We start from the raw sequence: 23582 nt of genomic DNA on the forward strand, positions 1-23582 counted from the left end.
CCACAATTGAAAAAAAAAAAAAGAGTCTAAATAGATGACAATTAAATGCCGAGGATGATCCTGGATGGGGTCTAAGGATGGAGGAGAGGACACTCAAAGGGACACAGATGGGACACTCACACACACACAAAAGGAAATATAGAATGTAAGCTTTGTATCAATGTTGAACTTCTTGAACTTCTTAGCTGCACTTAATGAGATTGCATAAAAGAATGTTCTTGTCCATGGGAAAGGTATAGTGAATTATATTGTTTGTTCAAAGATGTGTGCAGCTTGCTCTCATATGTTCAGAGGACAGAACAATAGATGATGGTTGATAGATAGGGAGGGAGGAAGGGAGGGAGAGAGGGAGGGAAAGAAAGAAATGTTAAAGGTGGTGGATCAGGGTATTGGGATGGGGGTTGGGTTATGATGGAGTTCTGTGCATGGGGTTTGTACTGTTTTTGCAACTTTTCCTGTAAGATTGAATTTATTTAAAAATAAAATCTATTGAATTAAAAAAAAAATTCAAGCAATATAACACTTCCTTCCACTCATCTTTTTGTCCCTATCCCTATATCAAATGCACACTTTCCCCAGTAATTACCACTATCAGCAATTTGGTGGATATACTTCTGGACCCTATACATATGCTACACACACATTTCACATACATATTATATACATAAATACAAATTTTATATACATACAGTCACACGCATATATACTTTTTTATTTGCTTATTTGAAATAAAAATGAACCCTTAATACTCCCAGCAATCGTATTTCTGTAGTTTATTTGTTCTCCCATAAGATTATTTCACACCTTTTCTTCTCTCATCAAACCCCAGTACTTCCTCTCTAGTTCTTAATTTCAGTGATGATCTTGCTTCTTAATTCATTGAGGAGTTTGATGGAATCAGAAGAGGACTTACACAGACTGCTGTAACCACAGATATCTACCAAATGCATCTTTACCTCCTTACTCAGTCTTTATTGTTGTCACTAGGGATGAACTGTCTAAACTCCTATCTAAGTCCATGTTTTCATATATATTGTATATCCCATTTCCACTTGCCTACTCAAAGATGCTACCCCAAAAATTCTCCCCTCTCATTTCTGCATCAAAATTTTGCTTTCCACTAGGTTTTTCCCATCAATATGTAAACATTCTGTTATTTCTCTTACCTTAAAAAAAAATCTTTTGAGAGAAAAAAATGTATTTGGACTCTATTTTCCCATCTACCTGTACTCCTCCATGTCTTGTTCTCCTTTGGCCCCAAACACCTTAGAGTTGTTTCTACTCACTATCTCTAATTATTTTCCTCCCATTTTCTCTTAAACCAACTCTGGTTAGGCTTTTATTCATACCACTGCACTGAAACTGCTCTTGTCGAGATCACTGGGGACCTCCATGTTGCTAAATCTATTGACCAATTTTTAGTCCTTATCTTGCTTGACCTTTCAGCAGCATTTGACACGTTGGTCATTCTCTTCCTCAAAATACTCCAGGGCAACACTCTCTCTTGATTTTTCTCCTGCATCACTGGTCATTCCCTTCAGTCTGTTTTTGCACATAACATGTCTAGAATTGAACTCTGTATCCCCTTCAAACCTTCTCCTTTCATAGCTCCCTTCATTTCAGTGATGGCAATTCCTTCCTTCCAGTGGCTCAGACTAAAAACCTTAGAGTTGTTCTTGAGTGCTTTCTCTCTTTCACACCTATATCCACTTCATTAGGAAATCCTATTAGCTCTACCTTCAAAGTAAATCTAGAATTCAACTACTTATCACTACCTCTTCTGCTATTACTCTGTATGAGCCACCATCTTCTCTTGTCTGTATTACTACAATAGCTTCCTACCAATCTCTCTATTTCACTTTTGCATCATAGTTTATTCTCAATATGGTAGCCAGAATGATTCTTTTAAAATATGGTATTATGTCACTTCTCTGCTCAAATGCTTGAAATAGATTCCCATTTTACTCAGAGTAAAAGCCAAAATTTTTACAATAGCCTACAAGACCTGCCTGATCCAGTCCTTTGTTATTTCTCTGACTTCGTCTCCTACTAGTCTTCCTTTTGCTTACTCCATTTCGGACACTCTGGCTTCCATATAGTTCCTCCAACATGTCAGGTATGCTTTCTTCTTTGATCTTTGTATTACTTCTGCCTGGAATGAATTTCTGCCACTTATTTCTGCGCTTCCTCTCTCATCTCCTTATAGTCTCTGTTCATGTGTCACCTATTTAATAATGAACTCCTTATTTGAAATTGTGACTGCTCCCTATCCCCAATCACATTGCTGAACTTTTTCTTTTGTTCCATAGCATATGCAATGTGCCAGTTTGAATGTATTATGTCTCCCAAAACACCATTATCTTTGATGTAGTCTTGTATGGGCAGACGTATTAGTGTTGATTAGATTGTAATTCTTTGAGTGTTTCTGTGGAGATACGACCCACCTAACTGTGGGTGATGACTCTGATTGGATGGTTTCCATGGAGGTGTGGCCCGCCCATTCAGCATGGGCCTTGATTAGTTTACTAGAGCACTATATAAGCTCAGACAGAAGGAGCAAGCTTGCTACAGCTAAGAGGGACCCTTTGAAGAATGCACAGAAGCTGAGAGAGTAACTGCAGATGAGAAACAGTTTGAAGACAGCCATTGAAAGCAGACTCTTGCTCCAGAGAAGCTAAGAGAGGAAAAAACGCCCCAAGAGCAACTAAGAGTGACATTTTGAAGAGGAGCTGTGGCCTAGAGAGGAACATCCCCGGAGAAAGCCGTTTTGAAACCAGAACTCTGGAGCAGATGCCAGCCACATGCCTTCCCAGCTAACAGAGGTTTTCCGGACACCATTGGCCATCCTCCAGTGAAGGTACCCGATTGTTGATGTGTTACCTTGGACACTTTATGGCCTTAAGACTGTAACTGTGTAACCAAGTAAACCCCCTTTATAAAAGCCGATCCATTTCTGGTGTTTTGCATTCTGGCAGCATTAGCAAACTAGAACATGTAGCCTTTTACCTTATAATGTAACTGATATATTTACTATATGTATTGTTTATTGTCTAGTGCTCCTTCATGAAGGTTTGCCAAATTCTTCCTAATGCCCTGGACAGAATAGGTGCTCAATAAACAGTTGCTGAATAAGTGAATAGAAAATAGGATTTTTCCGTATGGTCTCTATTAAATTTCTTTTGATCTTGTATGCTACTTTTGATGGAAGGCAGATTTCTCAGGGCTATCATGTGTGGTTGTACAGTTTGTGCACTGCACAAAGGTGCCTGGTTAAGATGGTGAGTAAGGCCTGATATCTAGAATGTACTTGGCTTATCTGACATAGGGCTGCATTTGTCTGTATCTGTCCGTTTTTCTTGGCACATAGTTGCCCTCCACTTGACAAGCAGTCATCCCCAGGGCTGTTTTCACCCAAAGGGGGCACCTTTTTCTGTTCCATTTGCCCAAGAGGAACTCATTTTTCTAATTCATAATGGTGGACTTGCATAAAGTACTATTGAAGCTGACGCTTGGAGATGCTTGGAGATGCAGATCGAAGGATGTTTGGATATGCTAGGCCAGAAGTTGAAGCCCAGGGTTTGCCCCAGAGAAGCTAGGAGAGGATCCCCAGATGCTTAGAGAGAAATGCCCTGGGAGACAGAAGCAAGGATGCATAGGAGCTAAGAGAGAGGAGCGAAGACAGAAGCCCAGAGACATTTTGGAGAAAGCCATTTTGACACACAACCTGGGAGCAAAGGACCAGCAGACACCAGCCAACTGCCTTCCCAGCTGACAGAGGTGTTCCGGACGCCATCGGCTATTTTTCAGTGAAGGTGATTGGAATTAAAGCAGGTTTTTGAACCACAGCTCCATGACATTGTATTCAAAGTGTGGTCCAAGAACAGCATCACCTGGGACTTCAGAAATTCAGAATCTTAGTCTCCACCCAGACCTACTGAATTGGAGTCCTCAGTTTAACAAAATCCCCAGGTTAACTGTACACATAATTAAAGTTTGAGAGGTACTGGATAATCAGAATTGCTTTCCATCCTGTGTGATATTTTACTTCATCTTGGATCAGAAGAATGGGGACAGGTCTTTTTGAAATTCTTGTTCACACTCTAATCTGGGAGCATTTCAATTCAGGTCACCATTTTGGCAAATCCAGTCATGGAGAAATAATTGATATTCTACATCCTAATGGGAAAAGTTGGTATATCCAATCTTATCTTGAGCAAGGTCATGAAGTAACAGCTGTCCTGTCCCTCTGCTCTGCCACCTCACCCCTGACTCTCCTCTGAACCCTCTTCAAGTCCAAATGCTTCATACTGTTTCAGTTCTTCATGAAGTTTTTTCCCTGACGTTTTTGATTATAGAAAATTTAAAATGCATATACAATGAAATAACATGTACTAATGGCCCAGCATCAATAATTTTCAGCTCATGGTTAATCTTGTTTCATCCATGACAGCACCCATTTCCTCCTCGTCTAAATTATTCTGAAGCACATTCCACTCATGAGATTATTTCACCTGAAAATACTTCAATATGTATCTCTACATGACAAAACCAAAACACCATTTTGACACTTTAAGAAATTAACACAGTCCCTTAATATCATCAGATATTCAGTTATGATACATTTCCCCAATTGTCTTATATATATATTTTTTTAACAGTTTGGTTAAATCAGGATTCAAGTAAGGATCACTCTTGGTAGTTTGATATGGCTTTTAGATCCCTTCAAAACCTTTTGCTCCCCTTGCAGTTCATTTGTGGAATAAACCAGTTTGTCCTGTAGAGTTTCTCACAGATTTTGCTGATTGTACCTCTATGGGTTATTGAACATTTTTGAACAATATTTTGTCCTCTTTATTTCCTGTAGGTTGTTAATTGGATAAAGATCTAATAAACAAAATTACTAAATGTTACAAAAAAAAGCACTATTGTAGGTTTGCAGAGGTACTAAACGTGGAAGTATTGCTGCTAGCCACCTTATTATTATTATTTTTTTAATAGGAGGGAAGGGAAATGTTCACTCCTTATATTTAAATGTAAAGCACATATTTTACATGCATAAAACTCAGTTTGCTCCCCAAACTTTGTGCTTCCATGCATTTATACATACTGTAGTATTTATTCTTTCTGTCTCGAAAAACTTTTTATTTTTAATTGCATGATTCTTACTCATTCTTTGCCTGGCTTAGGCTTCTCCATTATGAATTTTATCTTGATATATTCCTACATTCAGGTTAAGCATTCCAGTTTGTGTTCCTGTAGTGACTTTATCTTATAAAACTTTGTTTTTTGCTATAACTTGCCATTTGCTTTACAAACAAAATTGACATGTTCTGAAATCACATTGTGAAAATTATTGTATCGGGGTTAAAATAGAGGTTGGGGCTAGAGAGTGTCAAATTCACAATAGAAGAACTATATTTTCTGCAGGATTTTCAGTAATAAAGTTTTTAAAAATATAACTGTTAAAGTAATTTTTATTAACATGCTAAAATATAAATTGGTACATAAAAACTGACAAAAGTAAACTTAGTATCATCAAACAAATCTTGAAAAGCACATAAGAACACATGAGAGCAAACCAAAATCAATAAGATACCAGGTCATTAAAAGAAGTTACAATGAAGTTTACTACTCCAGTATGCAGACAATCAAATTAACTGTATCTCCCTGTGTTCTATGCACTACAGTTTGTTTTCATATGCTCCCAGTGTTAGTCCCCACTGATGAGCCATCTGTAACCAATAAATGTGTATTCAGTGCAAATCACATACCTTAATTAATTGATCAACGTCTGTGCTTAGTTACTTAATTTCTTGTCTGACTCTTATCTTGGACTCAGTTTTTCCGGATTAGTTACTCTGTCTTAATTATCTTTGATTCCCCCCCTTCACTCCCTCCCCCCACCTAGTATATTACTTTACACTTAGTGATTAATTAATAAATGTTTGTTGTTTGAGTTTGTATAACATAAATAATTACAGTTGGCTTATAATCATTTTCATAGGAAAGAAGGATGTGAGAGAGCAAAGGAATTGATAATTTGAATTGGCTAGAATTTGAGAGTAGTTTGAGGAAGAGCAGTTGGATATAGTAGTTTTGAATTCAGTGAACTGAAAATGGTAAATCATGAAGGAATGTTTTGTTTAGAGTGCTGCAAAAATGCTACCTGTGAGAAGTGAATTGCTCTACTGTGTCTGGCCATTTCTGAGGAGGGGGTGGAATACTAAATAACCTGCTAAGAATGTCTTTAAACAAACCAACTCAACTCCCAGAAAACTTTTGGAGAAGCTCCCAATAGCCTGTCCTCAAAGAGGATTAAACACAAAAATAAATTAGTGTTGATTAATGAAGAGAAAACAGAAAAGAGAGCACCCTAAAAAAGGAGAAAATCTTGGTAGAAAAGCAAGTCTCATTTAAGATGAAGAGATACATTCTGTGGGAACAAATATTTTAGGGAAGGAGTTGATCCCAGGAGTTACTGCTAACAGATAAGTGGCTGGTTACTCATATAAGGTCTCAAGGATCAGTGCATCTTCATGAGTTCAAATTTAGTCCTTAGCTTGGCAGATTTAGAAACTTGATTCATCAGTTTACCCAAAATTGGTTGGGGGAGACAAGTTCATTTAATTAACAATTATTTCTTGAATCTTGTCATGTGCCAGGACTGCATTGGAATACAAATATAAATCAGACATATCTCCTTTCTGAAGTTATTCATAATCTAGTAGGGAAGCATCGCTTATTATGGAACAGCTCTGTGCTGGGCACTTTGCTGAGTCCATTATGGGTATTACTTTATTTAGTCCCCCAACAATTCTATGAGATAGGTATTATTGTTATTATTGTCATTTTATAGATTATGGAAACTGAGTCTTAGCAAGGTTAAGAAATTTGTCAGCTAGCAAGTATTGAAGCTGGAATTTGAGCCCAGACATCCTCACTGTTTTGTTTTTTTTTTAAATAATGATAGCGTATATAACATCAAATTTGTCATTTCAACCATTTTAAAATGTATAATTTAATCACATTAATTATATTTACAATGTGCTACCTTTATCCACCATCATTATCAAACTTTTTCATCATTCCAAACAGAAGATCTGTCTCCCCATTTCCCCTCCCTCTGACCCTTAGTAATCTCTAATTTGCTTTCTGTCTCTATGAATTTGCTTATTTAGGATATTTTATATAAGTGTAATATATTTGCCTTTTTATGTCTGGCTTATTTCACATTTTTTAAAAATTAAATTCAGTTTTATTGAGAGATATTGACATACCATGCAATCATCCATGGTGTACAATCAACCGTTCACAATACCATCATATAGTTACACATTCATCACCCCAATCTATTTTTGAACATTTTTCTTACACCAGAAAGAATCAGAATAAGAATAAAAAAAAAAGTAAAAAAGAACACCCAAATTATCCCCTCCAATCCCACCCTATTTTTCATTTAGATTTTGTCCCCATTTTTCTACTCATCCATCCATACACTGGATAAAGGGAGTGCGATCGTAAGATTTTCACAATCACACTCTCACCCCTTGTAAGCTACATTGTTATACAATCATCTTCAAGAGTCAAGGCTACTGGGTTGGGGTTTGATAGTTTCAGGTATTTACTTTTATCTATTCTAATACATTAAACTTAAAAAGGGTTATCTATGTAGTGCATAAGAACATCCACCAGAGTGACTTCTTGACTCCATTTGAAATCTCTCAGCTGGTGAAACTTTATTTCATTTCATTTTGCATCCCCCTTTTGGTCAAGAAGATGTTCTCAATCCCATGATGTTGGGTCCAGATTCTTCCCTGGGACTCATATCCTGCATTGCCAGGGAGATTTACACCCCTGGGAGTCAGGTCCCACGTAGTGGGGAGGGCAGTGTGTTCACCTGCCGCGTTGGCTTAGCTAGAGAGAGAGGGCCACATTTGAGCAATAAAGAGGTACTCGGGGAGATTCTTAGGCACAATTATAAGCAGGTTTAGTCTCTCTTTTGTAGTAACAAGCTTCATAAGGGCAACCCCCGAGATAACAGGGCTCGGCATACCAAACTGTTAGTCCTCAATGTTTGTGAGAACAGCAGCAACAATCCGGTGAGGAAGTCCAACACTTCACATTTTCCCCCAGTTCAGGAGGCCCTGCATATATATTTTTATTCTCTGCCCAAATTACTTTGGGATGTGTCGCTATTTCATGCTAACCTATACAAACCTACCATATCTCACTTCCTATTCAAAGTTCCATATAATTATGGTGTTTGAACAAACTGATTGTAGAAGTTATATGGTTTAGAAAATATAGATCCTGCACCAAGTAAACATCTTTTCCCTTGGTCTCACATGGAAGTTGAAGTTTTAATACACAGTCAGTTTTGACGTTTACCCTTTGGCCCGATTTGCCCTAGTCTTGAGCTGCTTCATTCTAATTGAAGTCTGGGCTGTTTTTCAGCCTCTTTTTTTTTTTTTTTTTTTTTTTTTTAACGGTTGCTGCATGCACTAACACTGACATTCATATCTGCTGCGCCCTAGCTCTGAGCTTCAGGTGTTGCACAGATAGCCAACGTTCCAGAGAGCGATCAGGTTATACACAAAGGGATGAGCATCTCCGAGTTTGGAGATAACCATTGCAATTCAGGAATAGATTTGACTGCTGAAAGAGCTTATGATCTAGGGACCATTACAATAATCGTTCCTCTGATAGGCTGTGTTCTAAGATTCAATTCTGAGTTTATACATTGTAGTTAGTCCATATTGGTGAGGCATTAATAGTGTTTGCCTTTGTTTCTGGTATACTTCACTCAAAATGCTGTCTACAGGACCCATTCACCTTGTTGCATGTCTCACAGCTTCACTTCTTCTCGTAGTTGTTCAATACTCCATTGTATGCATACACCACAGGTCACCATTCTGTTCCTCAGTCGATGTACCCTTAGGCCACCTCCACCCACTGCAGATCATGAATACTGCCTCCATAAACACCAATGTGCAAATGTCCATTCATGTCTCTGCTCTCAGATCTTCCATATATCCCATAATGAGGTTGCAGGACCTTATGGCCCTCACATATTTAGCTGCTTGTGGAACCACCACACTATCCTCCAGGAAGGCTACACCATTCTGTCTCCTCATCAACAGTAAATAGGTACATCCCTTTCCCCATATTTTCTCCAGCACTTTTATCCCTATTTATATTTTTTCCTACTATTTTGTAGAGATATATTCACATACCATACAATTATCCACAGTACAATCAGTTGTTCACGGTTTCATCGTATAGTTGTACATTTATCACCACAGTCAGCACTTGAACATATTGATTACTATGAAAACAAGTTTTTTTTTTTAGTGAATAATAAAAAAGATAATGAAAAGAAAAATAAAATGTCATACAATTCAATATAATAGTAAGGACAGACAACACCACCACTCTCTCCCTTATATTTCCCTCTCATACACATTTAGCTTTGGTATATTGTGTTTGTTACATTTAATGGAAGCGTATTACAATGTTACTGTTGACCATAGACTCCAGTTTGCTTTGATTATGTTTTTTTCCCCAATACTCCCTTTTTCAGCACTCTGCATGGTTGACATTCATTTGTTCTCCCACTTGTAAAAACATTTTTATATTTGTACATTTAGTAACAGTCATTGGCCACTCTAGTTTTTGCTAAGTTACACAGTCCCAGTCTTTATCATCTATCTTTACCTCTGATGTCATACATTCCCCTATCCCACCTCTTTCAGCTTTACTCACAGACATCTTTGTTCACTGTACTTACGATATTGTGCTACCATCACACAGTATTATGCTATTTCTGGATCTATGCAGTCAATCCTGCTAAATATTCTGTAGTCCTTCAGCATCAAATGCCTCATCTGTACCCTATTTCTATCTCCTGATAGCCTGTGTTATCAACTTTTCATATCTTATTTTTTCCTCTCTCTCCTTTTACCCTTCCTGATAATCTTCATTTCTAGACTCTTCGCCAAACCTCTCTCTCCTGTCTTTTCCTATCAGCCTATAGCACTCCCTTTAGTATTTCTTCTGGCACTGGTCTCTTATTCACAAACTCTCTGTGTCTGTCTGAAAATATTTTAATTTCTCCTTCATTTTTTTCATAATTTTTAAATTTTAATTTTGAAATAATTTCAAACTTACAAGGCAGTTGCAAAAATAATACAAATCCCACAGAGTGAACTCCAACATACCCCACTCCCAGATATCCAGATAGAACAATTTTAACATTTTGCCACCTTTGCCATATCTATCCATCCATCCATCCATCCATCCCTTTTCTAAATATCTGAGCGCAGGTTGCAGAAGCATACTCCTTTGAATACATAATATTTCCATCTGTATTTCCTACAAACAAGGATATTCACTTTTGTAATACCATTAAGTGCAGTTATCAAGTTCAAGAAAAGTGACATTGATACAAAGTTTACAGTCTGAAGTATACTTTTTTCTTACGTCCTTTCTTACACCCCAATAATGTCCTTCTGAGCCTTTTCTCCTCCATTCTTAGATCCCATCCAGTATCACGTATTGAATTTAACTATCATTATTTCTTTAGTTTTAATTGTGGAAACATATGTGTGACATAAGTCTTTCCATCCCAACTTTTCTCAAGTATACCATTCATTGGGATTAGCCACGTTTACAGTGTTAAAGTACTTTCACCACTACCCATTCTAGAACTTTCCCTTCACCCCAAACAGAAAATCTAGACTCATACTGACTTCAACAGCATACATTAACCATCTTTCTTGTAGGACAAGTCTAGTAGTGACAAAGTCCCTCAGCTTTTGTTTATATGGAAGTGGCTTAATCTCTCCTGCATTTCTGAAAGACAGTTTTAGTGGCTGCAGAATTCTTGGTTGGAAATTTTTTGCTTTCAGCACTTTATTTTTTTTATTTTATTTTATTTTTTTGAAATGATCACCAAATCTTTAATATTTTTTTTTATAGTTCCTAGGTTATTTATCTTTTTTTTTATCTTCATTTTATTGAGATATATTCATATACCACGCAGTCATACAAAACAAATCGTACTTTCGATTGTTCACAGTACCATTACATAGTTGTACATTCATCACCCAAATCAATCCCTGACACCTTCATTAGCACACACACAAGAATAACAAGAATAATAATTAGAGTGAAAAAGAGCAGTTGAAGTAAAAAAGAACACTGGGTACCTTTGTCTGTTTGTTTCCTTCCCCTATTTTTCTACTCATCCATCCATAAACTAGACAAAGTGGAGTGTGGTCCTTATGGCTTTCCCAATCCCCTTGTCACCCCTCATAAGCTACATTTTTATACAACTGTCTTCGAGATTCATGGGTTCTGGGTTGTAGTTTGATAGTTTCAGGTATCCACCACCAACTACCCCAATTCTTTAGAACCTAAAAAGGGTTGTCTAAAGTGTGCATAAGAGTGCCCACCAGAGTGACCTCTCGGCTCCTTTTGGATTCTCTCTGCCACTAAAGCTTATTTCATTTCCTTTCACATCCCCCTTTTGGTCAAGAAGATGTTCTCCGTCCCACGATGTCGGGTCTACATTCCTCCCCGGGAGTCATATTCCACGTTGCCAGGGAGATTCACTCCCCTGGGTGTCTGATCCCATGTAGGGGGGAGGGCAGTGATTTCACCTTTCAAGTTGGCTTAGCTAGAGAGACAGGGCCACATCTGAGCAACAAAGAGGCATTCGGGAGGAGGCTCTTAGGCACAACCATAGGGAGGCCTAGCCTCTCCTTTGCAGCAACCGTCTTCCCAAGGGTAAAACCTGTGGTAGAGGGCTCAACCCATCAAACCACCAGTCCCCTATGTCTGTGGTCATGTTAGCAACCATGGAGGTGGGGTAGGCGAATACCCCTGCATTCTCCACAGGCTCCTCAAGGGGGCACTGCATCTTTTTTTTTTCCTTGTTTTTTTTTTTTTTTTTTTAACTTTCCCTTCTTTTTTAAATCAACTGTATGAAAAAAAAGTTAAAAAGAAAACAAACATACAATAAAAGAACATTTCAAAGAGACCATAACAAGGGAGTAAGAAAAAGACAACTAACCTAAGATAACTGCTTAACTTCCAACATGTTCCTACTTTACCCCAAGAAAGTTACCTAATATAGCAACATTTCTGTGAACTTGCTCCTACTATATCCATCAGAAATTAACAGACCATAGTCATTCCTGGGCATCCCCAGAACGTTAAATAGCTTATCTGTTCTTCTTGGATTATTGTTCCCCCTTCCTTAATTGCTCTCTATTGCTAGTTCCCCTACATTCTACATTATAAGCCATTTGTTTTACATTTTTCAAAGTTCACATTAGTGGTAGCATATAATATTTCTCTTTTTGTGCCTGGTTTATTTCGCTCAGCATTATGTCTTCAAGGTTCATCCATGTTGTCATATGTTTCACGAGATCGTTCCTTCTTACTGCTGCGTAGTATTCCATCGTGTGTATATACCACATTTTATTTATCCACTCATCTGTTGAAGGACATTTGGGTTGTTTCCATCTTTTGGCAATTGTGAATAATGCTGCTATGAACATTGGCGTGCAGATATCTGTTCGTGTCACTGCTTTCCGATCTTCCGGGTATATACCGAGAAGTGCAATCGCTGGATCGAATGGTAACTCTATATCTAGTTTTCTAAGGAACTGCCAGACTGACTTCCAGAGTGGCTGAACCATTATACAGTCCCACCAACAGTGAATAAGAGTTCCAATTTCTCCACATCCCCTCCAGCATTTGTAGTTTCCTGTTTGTTTAATGGCAGCCATTCTAACCGGTGTTAGATGGTATCTCATTGTGGTCTTAATTTGCATCTCTCTAATAGCTAGTGAAGCTGAACATTTTTTCATGTGTTTCTTGGCCATTTGTATTTCCTCTTCAGAGAACTGTCTTTTCATATCTTTTGCCCATTTTATAATTGGGCCGACTGTACTATTGTCATTGAGTTGTAGGATTTCTTTATATATGCAAGATATCAGTCTTTTGTCAGATACATGGTTTCCAAAAATTTTTTCCCATTGAGTTGGCTGCCTCTTTACCTTTTTGAGAAATTCCTTTGAGGTGCAGAAACTTCTAAGCTTGAGGAGTTCCCATTTATCTATTTTTTCTTTTGTTGCTTGTGCTTTGGGTGTAAAGTCTAGGAAGTGGCCGCCTAATACAAGGTCTTGAAGATGTTTTCCTACATTATCTTCTAGGAGTTTTATGGTACTTTCTTTTATATTGAGATCTTTGGTCCATTTTGAGTTAATTTTTGTGTAGGGGGTGAGGTAGGGGTCCTCTTTCATTCTTTTGGATATGGATATCCAACTCTCCCAGCCCCATTTGTTGAAAAGACCATTATGACTCAGTTCAGTGACTTTGGGGGCCTTATCAAAGATCAGTCGGCCATAGATCTGAGGGTCTGTCTCCGAATTCTCAATTCGATTCCATTGATCTATATGTCTATCTTTGTGCCAGTACCATGCTGTTTTGGCAACTGTGGCTTTATAATAAGCTTCAAAGTCAGGGAGTGTAAGTCCTCCCACTTCGTTTTTCTTTTTTAGAGTGTCTTTAGCAATTCGAGGCATCTTCCCTTTCCAAATAAATTTGATAACTAGCTTTTCCAAGTCTGCAAAGTAGGTTGTTGGAATTTTGATTGGGATTGCATTGAATCTGTAGATGAGTTTGGGTAGAATTGACATCTTAATGACATTTAGCCTTCCTATCCATGAACATGGAATATTTTTCCATCTTTTAAGGTCCCCTTCTATTTCTTTTAGTAGAGTTATGTAGTTTTCTTTGTATAGGTCTTTTACATCTTTGGTTAAGTTGATTCCTAGGTACTTGATTTTTTTAGTTGCTATTGAAAATGGTATCTTTTTCTTGAGTGTCTCTTCAGTTTGTTCATTTCTAGCATATAGAAACATTACTGACTTATGTGCATTAACCTTGTATCCCGCTACTTTGCTAAATTTGTTTATTAGCTCTAGTAGCTGTATCATCGATTTCTCAGGGTTTTCTAGATATAAGATCATATCATCTGCAAACAATGACAGTTTTACTTCTTCTTTTCCAATTTGGATGCCTTTTATTTCTTTGTCTTGCCGGATTGCCCTGGCTAGCACTTCCAGCACAATGTTGAATAACAGTGGTGATAGCGGGCATCCTTGTCTTGTTCCTGATCTTAGAGGGAAGGCTTTCAGTCTCTCTCCATTGAGTACTATGCTGGCTGTGGGTTTTTCATATATGCTCTTTATCATGTTGAGGAAGTTTCCTTCAATTCCTACCTTTTGAAGTGTTTTTATCAAAAAGGGATGTTGGATTTTGTCAAATGCTTTTTCAGCATCTATTGAGATGATCAATTGATTTTTCCCTTTTGACTTGTTAATGTGTTGTAATACATTGATTGATTTTCTTATGTTGAACCATCCTTGCATGCCTGGAATAAACCCCACTTGGTCATGGTGTATGATTTTTTTAATGTGTCTTTGGATTCGATTTGCAAGTATTTTGTTGAGGATTTTTGCATCTATATTCATTAGGGAGATTGGCCGGTAGTTTTCCTTTTTTGTAACATCTTTGCCTGGTTTTGGTATTAGATTGATGTTAGCTTCATAAAATGAGTTAGGTAGTGTTCCATTTTCTTCAATGTTTTGAAAGAGTTTGAGTAAGATTGGTGTCAGTTCTTTCTGGAAAGTTTGGTAGAATTCCCCTGTGAAGCCATGTGGCCCTGGGCATTTATTTGTGGGAAGATTTTTGATGACTGATTGGATCTCTTTGCTTGTGATGGGTTGGTTGAGGTCTTCTATTTCTTCTCTGGTCAGTCTAGGTTGTTCATATGTTTCCAGGAAATTGTCCATTTCCTCTACATTATCCAGTTTGTTGCCATACAGTTGTTCATAGTATCCTCTTATAATTTTTTTAATTTCTTCAGGATCTGCAGTTATGTCACCTTTTTCATTCATTATTTTGTTTATATGGGTCTTCTCTCTTTTTGATCTTGTCAGTCTAGCTAGGGGCTTGTCAATCTTGTTGATCTTCTCAAAGAACCAACTTTTGGTGATATTTATCCTCTCTATTGTTTTTTTGTTCTCTATGTCATTTATTTCTGCTTTAATCCTTGTTATTTCTTTTCTTCTACTTGGTTTAGGATTGGTTTGCTGTTCATTTTCTAGCTTCTTCAGTTGATCCATTAGTTCTTTGATTTTGACTCTTTCTTCCTTTTTAGTATATGCGTTTAGTGCTATAAATTTCCCCCTTAGCACTGCTTTTGCTGCATCCCATAGGTTTTGGTATGTTGTGTTCTCATTTTCATTCATCTCTCTATATTTAGCAATTTCTCTTGCTATTTCTTCTTTAACCCACTGATTGTTTAGGAGTGTGTTGTTTAACCTCCAGGTATTTGTGAATTTTCTAAGTCTCTGATGGTTATTGACTTCTAATTGTATTCCATTGTGGTCAGAGAATGTGCTTTGAATAATTTCAATCTTTTTAAATTTATTGAGGCTTGTTTTATGTCCCAGCATATGATCTATTCTGGAGAAAGTTCCATGAGCACTAGAAAAGTATGTGTATCCTGGTGCTTTGGGATGTAATGTCCTGTATATGTCTGTTAAATCTAATTCATTTATCAGATTGTTTAGGTTTTTAATTTCCTTATTGGTCTTCTGTCTGGTTGATCTATCTATAGGAGAGAGTGATGTGTTGAAGTCTCCCACAATTATTGTGGAAACATCAATTGCTTCCTTTAGTTTTGCCAGCGTTTGTCTCATGTATTTTGTGGCACCTTGACTGGGTGCATAGACATTTACGATTGTTATTTCTTCTTGCTGAATTGCCCCTTTTATTAGTACGTAGTGGCCTTCTTTGTCTCTCAAAACATCCCTGCATTTGAAGTCTATTTTATCTGAGATTAATATTGCTACACCTGCTTTCTTTTGGCTGTAGCTTGCATGAAATATTTTTTTCCATCCTTTCACTTTCAGTTTCTTTGTGTCCCTGTGTCTAAGATGAGTCTCTTGTATGCAACATATTGATGGCTCATTTTTTTTGATCCATTCTGCGAATCTATATCTTTTAATTGGGGAGTTTAATCCATTTACATTCAACGTTATAACCGTGAAGGCATTTCTTGAATCCGCCATCTTATCCTTTGGTTTATGTTTGTCATATTTTTTCCCCTCTGTCTATTAATATCCTTTATTGTACCCATACCGAATCTCTTTAGTACTGAACCTTTCTCCAAGTCTCTCTGTCCTTTCTTTGTTTCTCTGTCTGTAGGGCTCCCTTGAGTATCTCCAGTAGGGCAGGTCTCTTGTTAGCAAATTCTCTCAGCATTTGTTTGTCTGTGAAAAATTTAAGCTCTCCCTCAAATTTGAAGGAGAGCTTTGCTGGATAAAGTATTCTTGGCTGGAAATTTTTCTCACTCAGAATTTTAAATATATCGTGCCACTGCCTTCTTGCCTCCATGGTGGCTGCTGAGTAGTCACTACTTAGTCTTATGCTGTTTCCTTTGTATGTGGTGAATTGCTTTTCTCTTGCTGCTTTCAGAACTTGCTCCTTCTCTTCTGTGTTTGATAGTGTGATCAGTATATGTCTCGGAGTGGGTTTATTTGGATTTATTCTATTTGGAGTTCGCTGAGCATTTATGATTTGTGTATTTATGTTGTTTAGAAGATTTGGGAAGTTTTCCCCAACAATTTCTTTGAATACTCTTCCTAGACCTTTACCCTTTTCTTCCCCTTCTGGGACACCAATGAGTCTTATATTTGGACGTTTCTTATTATCTATCATATCCCTGAGGTCCATTTTGATTTTTTCAATTTTTTTCCCCATTCTTTCTTTTATGCTTTCATTTTCCATTCTGTCATCTTCCAGGTCACTGATTCGTTGTTCAACTTCCTCTAGTCTTGTACTATGAGTGTCCAGAATCTTTTTAATTTGGTCAACAGTTTCTTTAATTTCCATAAGAGCATCCATTTTGTTATTTAGTCTTGCAATGTCTTCTTTATGCTCTTCTAGGGTCTTCTTGATTTCCTTTATCTCCCGTACTGTGGTCTCATTGTTCATCTTTAGTTCTTTGAGTAGCTGCTCTAGGTGCTGTGTCTCTTCTGGTCTTTTGATTTGGGTGCTTGGGCTTGGGTTATCCATATCGTCTGGTTTTTTCATATGCTTTATAATTTTCTGTTGTTTTTGGCCTCGTGGCATTTGCTGAACTTGATAGGGTTCTTTTAGGATTTGTAGACCAATTGAAGTCCTTATCTCTCATTTATCAGATCTACAGCTTCGTGGAGTACACTTTCTCTAACTAACCAGCAGGTGGCGTCCACGAGCCACCTGTTCTCCACAAGCCAGTTCTCCCCTGCTTAGCCTTTTTGGTGAGTGGGGGAGTGAGTCTTGTGGGGTCCAATTGGTGTGCCAAGCTTGCGTGTGTAGTTGGTGTTGCCTGCCCTGTATGTGGGGCATGTTTCTGGGCAGTCAGGGAGGGGGGGGTGGCTCTAACAATCAAATCTCCCTGGTGATCCTAGAGTTTTAAAGCTGCTGCAATAGTCTAATCCTTCAGTTCAGTCCTGCCATAGTTTGTCTCTGCCACTGACCCACAAGTCCTTGGTATTGGCGTATGGCTCCTGAGACTTGCAAGTGGGCCCCTCTTCCAGGCCGTGCATCCCAGGTCCTCTGTTGAGGGATGACTGTGCTATGTCACAGGTGAGTGCTGTCCCCCCAGGGCAGTTCTGGGCTGCTGGGCTGTGTAGGGAGGCTCCCAGTCTGCTGAAATGATGGCTGAATGGGGCTTTGTTAATTCACACTGCTCTACCTTCCCAACTCTGGGACAATCAGCTGAGGTTGAAGGGAAGGCTAATGTCCACGCCCAGTTTTGTGGTGTGTGCCTGTTATTTGAAGCACTTCTGTCACACTGGGTTGTCTGGGGCAGTTCTGGGCTATGGGGCTGGCGATGGGCAGGAGTGTTTCCTGTCCACCAGGATGATGGCTGTGAGCGGACACCCCCCTTTTCTTGGGAAGTTGTGGTGTTTAGTGAATTTTCTCAGCCACTGGATTATTGCGTTTTGTCTCAGAGCTCTCCTAGTTCTGCTCTTGACTTGACCTGCCCAAATAGCAAGTCTTTGAAGCTTTCTGTATTGGGCTTCTTAGAGTAATTGTTTTAGAAAAAGAAAAAAGGATTTAAAAAAAAAAAAAAAACAAAAAAAAAAAAACGGGCCCTCCTCAGAGATCTAATGGGTTATTGAAATGCTAAGAGACAAAGCAACCAGGGCCATTAAGGAAAGGTCCACAGGGCAGAGAGATTAGCTTTTCTTCGTGATTTGCATATGCGCCTCAGGGCCCTTCCCCTTTCTATGTTCACCAGAACTCCAAAAATCCTCCGCTTTTATTTTGGAGTTTTCCGTGTTGTTTTTTTTCTATGCCTGTCTCCTCTCTGCTGGGCTGGCTGCTCTCAGATTGTCTGGTGTCTGGTCTCAGTCTATCTATGGTTGGAGTTTGAATCAGTAGAATGAGTTTCCGATAAGGGCTGCCACTGCAGTTCTCCCTTCTCCTTCCCGGAGCTGACAGCCCCTCCTCCCCCGGGACTGAGCCTGGCAGGGAGGGGCGCGGGTCCCCTGGCTGCAAAAACTTACAGATTTTGCTGATCTCAGCAGTTCCACGTTTTCATGAGTGTTGTATGAAGTATGCCCAAAGTCAGATTGCTCTGTGGTGTCCAGTCCACGCAGTTCCTGGCTTTCTACCTACTTTCCTGGAGGAGTAACTAAAACATACAGCTTACCAGTCTGCCATCTTGCCCTGCCTCTCCGCCATTTGTTTTTGTAAAAAAATTTCATTGGTACATGCCATGTCTGTTTAATAATGTATTTTCTATAGTTGCTTTCATGCTATAATGGTAGAGTTGAGTAGTTAAAACAGAGACCATATGACCACAAAGCCTAAATTACTATCTAACCCTTTACAGAAAAAAATTTGCTAATCCCTAGTCTAATAAATCTATAGTGCTCAGCTAAGTGATAGTTTTTATCTTTGATTACAGGGTATAGATGATTACAGGGTGTTGAAGTTCAGTCTAAGTAAGTATATTAACGGCAATATAAAGAAATCTTTGACTTCTGATGTGGGAGATACAAATTATACAGGTAACTTAAGGAGTTCTAGTTGCCCTGTATAGCAAAAGAAATATCGGTTGGTAGATGACTTTATATTGAAGATTGTGGATTCATGTAGCTTATTTATATTCCTTTAAAAGAATTTAGGGTCCTCTGGTTAGTATCTTAAAAGTAGACATTAGTTATGTTGTCTGTTCAGTTTATACTTTTCTTCATTTAGTTCTGAAGTTTGGCTCTACTAAGTAACAAAGCTACCAGGCTATGTTTTATAAAACATGAAAAACCGTGACTAGCGAAGTCCTCATGATTTTCCTCTTTCACTGTGTAGATCAGTTGCCCCCATAAATTACAATTAGAATAATTTTCCTTTTTTTTTTGCCAAAAATTATTTTTTTAAAATGTTCTTGTCCTAAGCCATCTTATTTTGTTGTATAGCTTTAAAAATGTGTGTTTAACAAGTTGATTGGAATGTACTTGGGTTTCCCTAGGATGTGACTGTCAGAGATGCAGCACATTTCTTAAATTAACCAATCTGGCCATTTTATCAGTTAAGCTAGGGCTATCATTGTGGATTGTAAATCTGCTCGGACCTCAAATAACGATTAAATTGTTATTGGGTGACATGCATTTTAGGTTGCAGTTAATTATCTGTGTTCCACAGATTACCATGATGGAAGTAGAAAGTTTTGAACGTAAAGTTCCCTTCCAATACCTTTTAATACCTATAATTGTGGATTACAAGGTAAGAGAGAGAGGAGAGGGGAAAGGAGTGATGGAGAGGCGGGAGAAAGGGAGAGAGAGAGAGAGAGAGAGAGAGAGAGAGAGAGAGAGAGAGAGAGAGAGAGAGAGAGAAGTGTGGGTAGAGAAAGGGAGAGAGTAAAGCTGTCTTGTTATTCTAGGAAAGGTATGTGTAAAAGGACATCTAAATTCATTAGTAATGAAGCATAGCTCTTTTTTTTTCCCTATACTGTATGTTTGGGAATTGTGCCAGTTTGAATGTATTATGTCCCCCAGAAAAAACCATATTCTTTGATGCAATCTTGTGGGGCAGATGTTATCAGTGTTGATTACATTGAGAAATTATCAGTGTGGATTAGATTGAGTATTTCTGTGGAGCTGTGCCCCACCCAACTGTGGGTGATGACTCTAATTGGATAATTTCCATGGAGTATTGGCTCGCCATTGGGAGGGCCTTGATCAGTGGAGCCATATAAATGAGCTGATGGGCAAAGGGAGCTCAGTGCAGCTGTGAGTGATATTTTGAAGAGGAGCTACAACCAAGAGGGACACTTTGAAGAAAGCACAGGAGCTGCAGATGAGAGACAGTTTGAAGACGGTCATTGAAAGCAGATTCTTGCTCCAGAGAGGCTGAGAGAGGACAAATATCCCAAGTGCAACTAAGAGTGACATTTTTGAGGAACTGCAGCCTAGAGAGGAACATCTTGGGAGAAAGCCATTTTGAAACCAGAACTTTGGAGCAGACGCCAGCCACGTGCCTTCCCAGTTAACAGAGGTTTTCCGGACACCATTGGCCATCCTCCAGTGAAGGTACCTGATTGCTGATGTGTTACCTTGGACACTTTATGGCCTTAAGACTGTAACTGTGTAACCAAGTAAACTCCCTTTTATAAAAGCCAATCCATCTCTGGTGTTTTGCATCCCGGCAGCATTAGCAAACTAGAACAGGAATATATATGAATACCTTAAAAATGTATTTAAAAGATTAGTTTTGTAATAGTTCCAGTAATAGGTTAATTAAAAAACAAACAAAAAATCAAAGCAAAAACTGAAAAAACTTATTTTTAGGTTTATTTAGCCACTAGTATATTTCACAAAAATCTGTTTATTCTTAAGATTAGTGATGAGTTTAGGTAATTTGCTGGAAATAATTGAACCTGATGGACTAGAGCAGTGGTTCTCAGTTAGGTACAGTTTTGTCCCCCATGGTACATTTGGCAATGCCTGAAGATGTTTTTGGTTGTTGCAACTGGGTGGGTGTGGGGGCGGGTACTACTAGCATCTAGTGGGCACAGGCCAAGTATGCTGCCAAACATCCTGCAGTGAACAGAATAGCCCCCACAACAAAGAATTATCTGGCCTACTATGTCCTTAGTGCTGAGGTTGAAAAACTGGCCCAGAGGCATAAGAAAAGATGGAAGTAGTCTATGATCTATACATTTGGGAAAAATGTGCTTTTAGAAGCATATTAGGTTGAGTTTACATTTAAAGCCATTTTTGAAGTTTTAATATTTTCCTTTGACTATTAACCTATTATTTAATTTTTTATTATTAGACAAGTTGTGAGTTTACAAAATAATCATGCATAAAATACAGGATTCCTGTATACCACCCCACCACCAATACCTTACATTGATGTGGAACATTTGTTTCAATTGATGATAGCACTTTAAAAAAAATAATTTTTCTGTTTTTTTTTTACAGTAGTTACCTTTGTTACAGTTGATGAAATACCATTAAAATAGTTCTGTCCATAATCTGTTATTTACATTAGGTGTATTTTTTCCCCACATACTACCCTATTATTACCACCTGTGTCAGTATCGTATATTTGCTATAATTCATGAAAGTCTTTGAAGTTTGCTCTTTAACTACTTGTTAAATTGCAGTTGGAAACTTATAATTCATGAAGGTACATTCTTACACTTATACGATTAACTCTAGTCCGTCATCTACAATAGGGTTCACTGTGTTGTATAATCCCATGTTCTAGCCTTTAATTTTTATTCTTGTAATATATTCATCCTACAGTTTCTTCTTTTAACCACCTTCCCCTGTATAGTTCTGTGCCGTTGATTACCCTCATAGTTATGTGCTTCCATCACCACCATCCATTTCCAAACCTTTACCATCAGCCTAAATAGAGATTCTGTACAAGTTAGCATCAACTTCCCAGAAAAAATATGGAGTTCTTCATGAATTTGTGTGTCCTTCTTGCTCAGTGGCCATGCTAATCTTCTCTTTCCAATTTTAGTACATGTTCTGCCAAAGTGAGCATGACCTTTTATTTTATTTATTTTTTAACCATGAAACAGACACTAGGACTAATTGTTTCTAGGAAAATGACTTGAAACGTTTTGGATGTTAATGAGGTCTGTTTAGGGAAGAATTGAAGTATGTGTAAGTGGAGGTGATACATATATATCTGTGTGTACATTTATAGAATAAGAAAAAAAGCTATGACCAAATGGTATATTGGCCTCAGCCTCTCACCCTCTGGTAAGTGGAGAATGTATCCAACTGCAGTGTAGCAGTGGCTGACAACCTGTTTGCTGTTTCAGATTAAGAGTACTTCTGTAGGGATACAGTAGAAAGGGCTTACATCCTATTTGGTCCTTGTTTTGTTTGGGCATATGACAGGCAGACTTTCTAGGAAGATGATTGTTCCAATCTTGAGGTAACTCAAGTACTCTATTACACATGAGATAACTTTTTGTTTCAGTATGAATTGTGAAAACGTAAAACCTGCAATCCCATTCCAGAATAAAATATCGATGTAAATTTTTTTCTCTCTCTTTTTAATAACAAGCTTACTGAGATATAATTCACATTCCATAAAATTCTCTCTTTTAAAGTGTATAATTCAGTGGCTTTTAATATATTCACAAAGTTGTGCAGTCATAACCATTACCTAAGATTAGAATATTTTCATAATTCTGAGAAGAAACACATTAATAGTCACTCCTCATCCCCCTCCTCCACCAGCCCTTAGCAACCACTAATCTACTTTGTCTTGATGGATTTGCCTATTCTAGACATTTACTATAAATGGAGTCATAAAACACATGACTTGTGACTGGCTTCTTTCATTTAGTATAATGTTTTCAGAGTTCATCCATGTTGTAGTGTGTATCAGTACTTCATTCCTTTTTATGACTGAATAATATTCCATTGTATGTTCATACCACATTTTATTTATCTATTTAGGGATACTTAGGTTGTTTCCACTTTGTGGCTATTATGAATAACGCTGCTATGAACATTTATGAACAAGTTTTTGTATGGACATAGGTTTTCAGTTCTCTTGGAAGTAGAAATACTGCATCATATGGTAAGTCTGTATTTAACTTTTTTGGAAACTGTCAAATGGTATTCCAAAATGACCAACCATTTTAAATTCCTGTCAGCAGTGAGTGAGAGTTCCAAGCTTTCCATATCTTTGCCAACACTTATTTTCCGTTAAAAAATTATTATTATTGCCATCTTGGTGGGTATGAAGTGGCATCTTTTGATTTTGGTTTGTATTTTCATAATGACTAATCATGTTGAACTTCTTTTCATGTGCTTTTGGTCATTTGTTTATCTTCTTTGGAGAAATATCTAATCAGATCCTTTGTCCAGTTTTTAATTGGGTTATTTGCCTTTTTATTGTCGAGTTTGAGTTCTTTATGTATTCTGGATACTACTGCCTTATCAGATATATGATTTGCAAATATTTTCTCCTATTCTTTG

General features: G+C 37.9%; 1 protein-coding gene and 1 pseudogene across 6 annotated transcripts in view; one reads left to right on the forward strand and one right to left on the reverse strand.

Moving 5' to 3' along the window:
- TESK2 (testis associated actin remodelling kinase 2) overlaps positions 1-23582 on the forward strand; it is a 164001-nt gene that overhangs the window by 31050 nt on the left and 109369 nt on the right. The gene's annotated exons all lie outside the window — the stretch shown is intronic.
- On the reverse strand, positions 22028-22126 carry LOC119528300 (annotated as a pseudogene).

This window comes from Choloepus didactylus, chromosome 2 (assembly GCF_015220235.1).
Source record: "Choloepus didactylus isolate mChoDid1 chromosome 2, mChoDid1.pri, whole genome shotgun sequence".
NCBI classification, from domain to species: domain Eukaryota; kingdom Metazoa; phylum Chordata; class Mammalia; order Pilosa; family Megalonychidae; genus Choloepus; species Choloepus didactylus.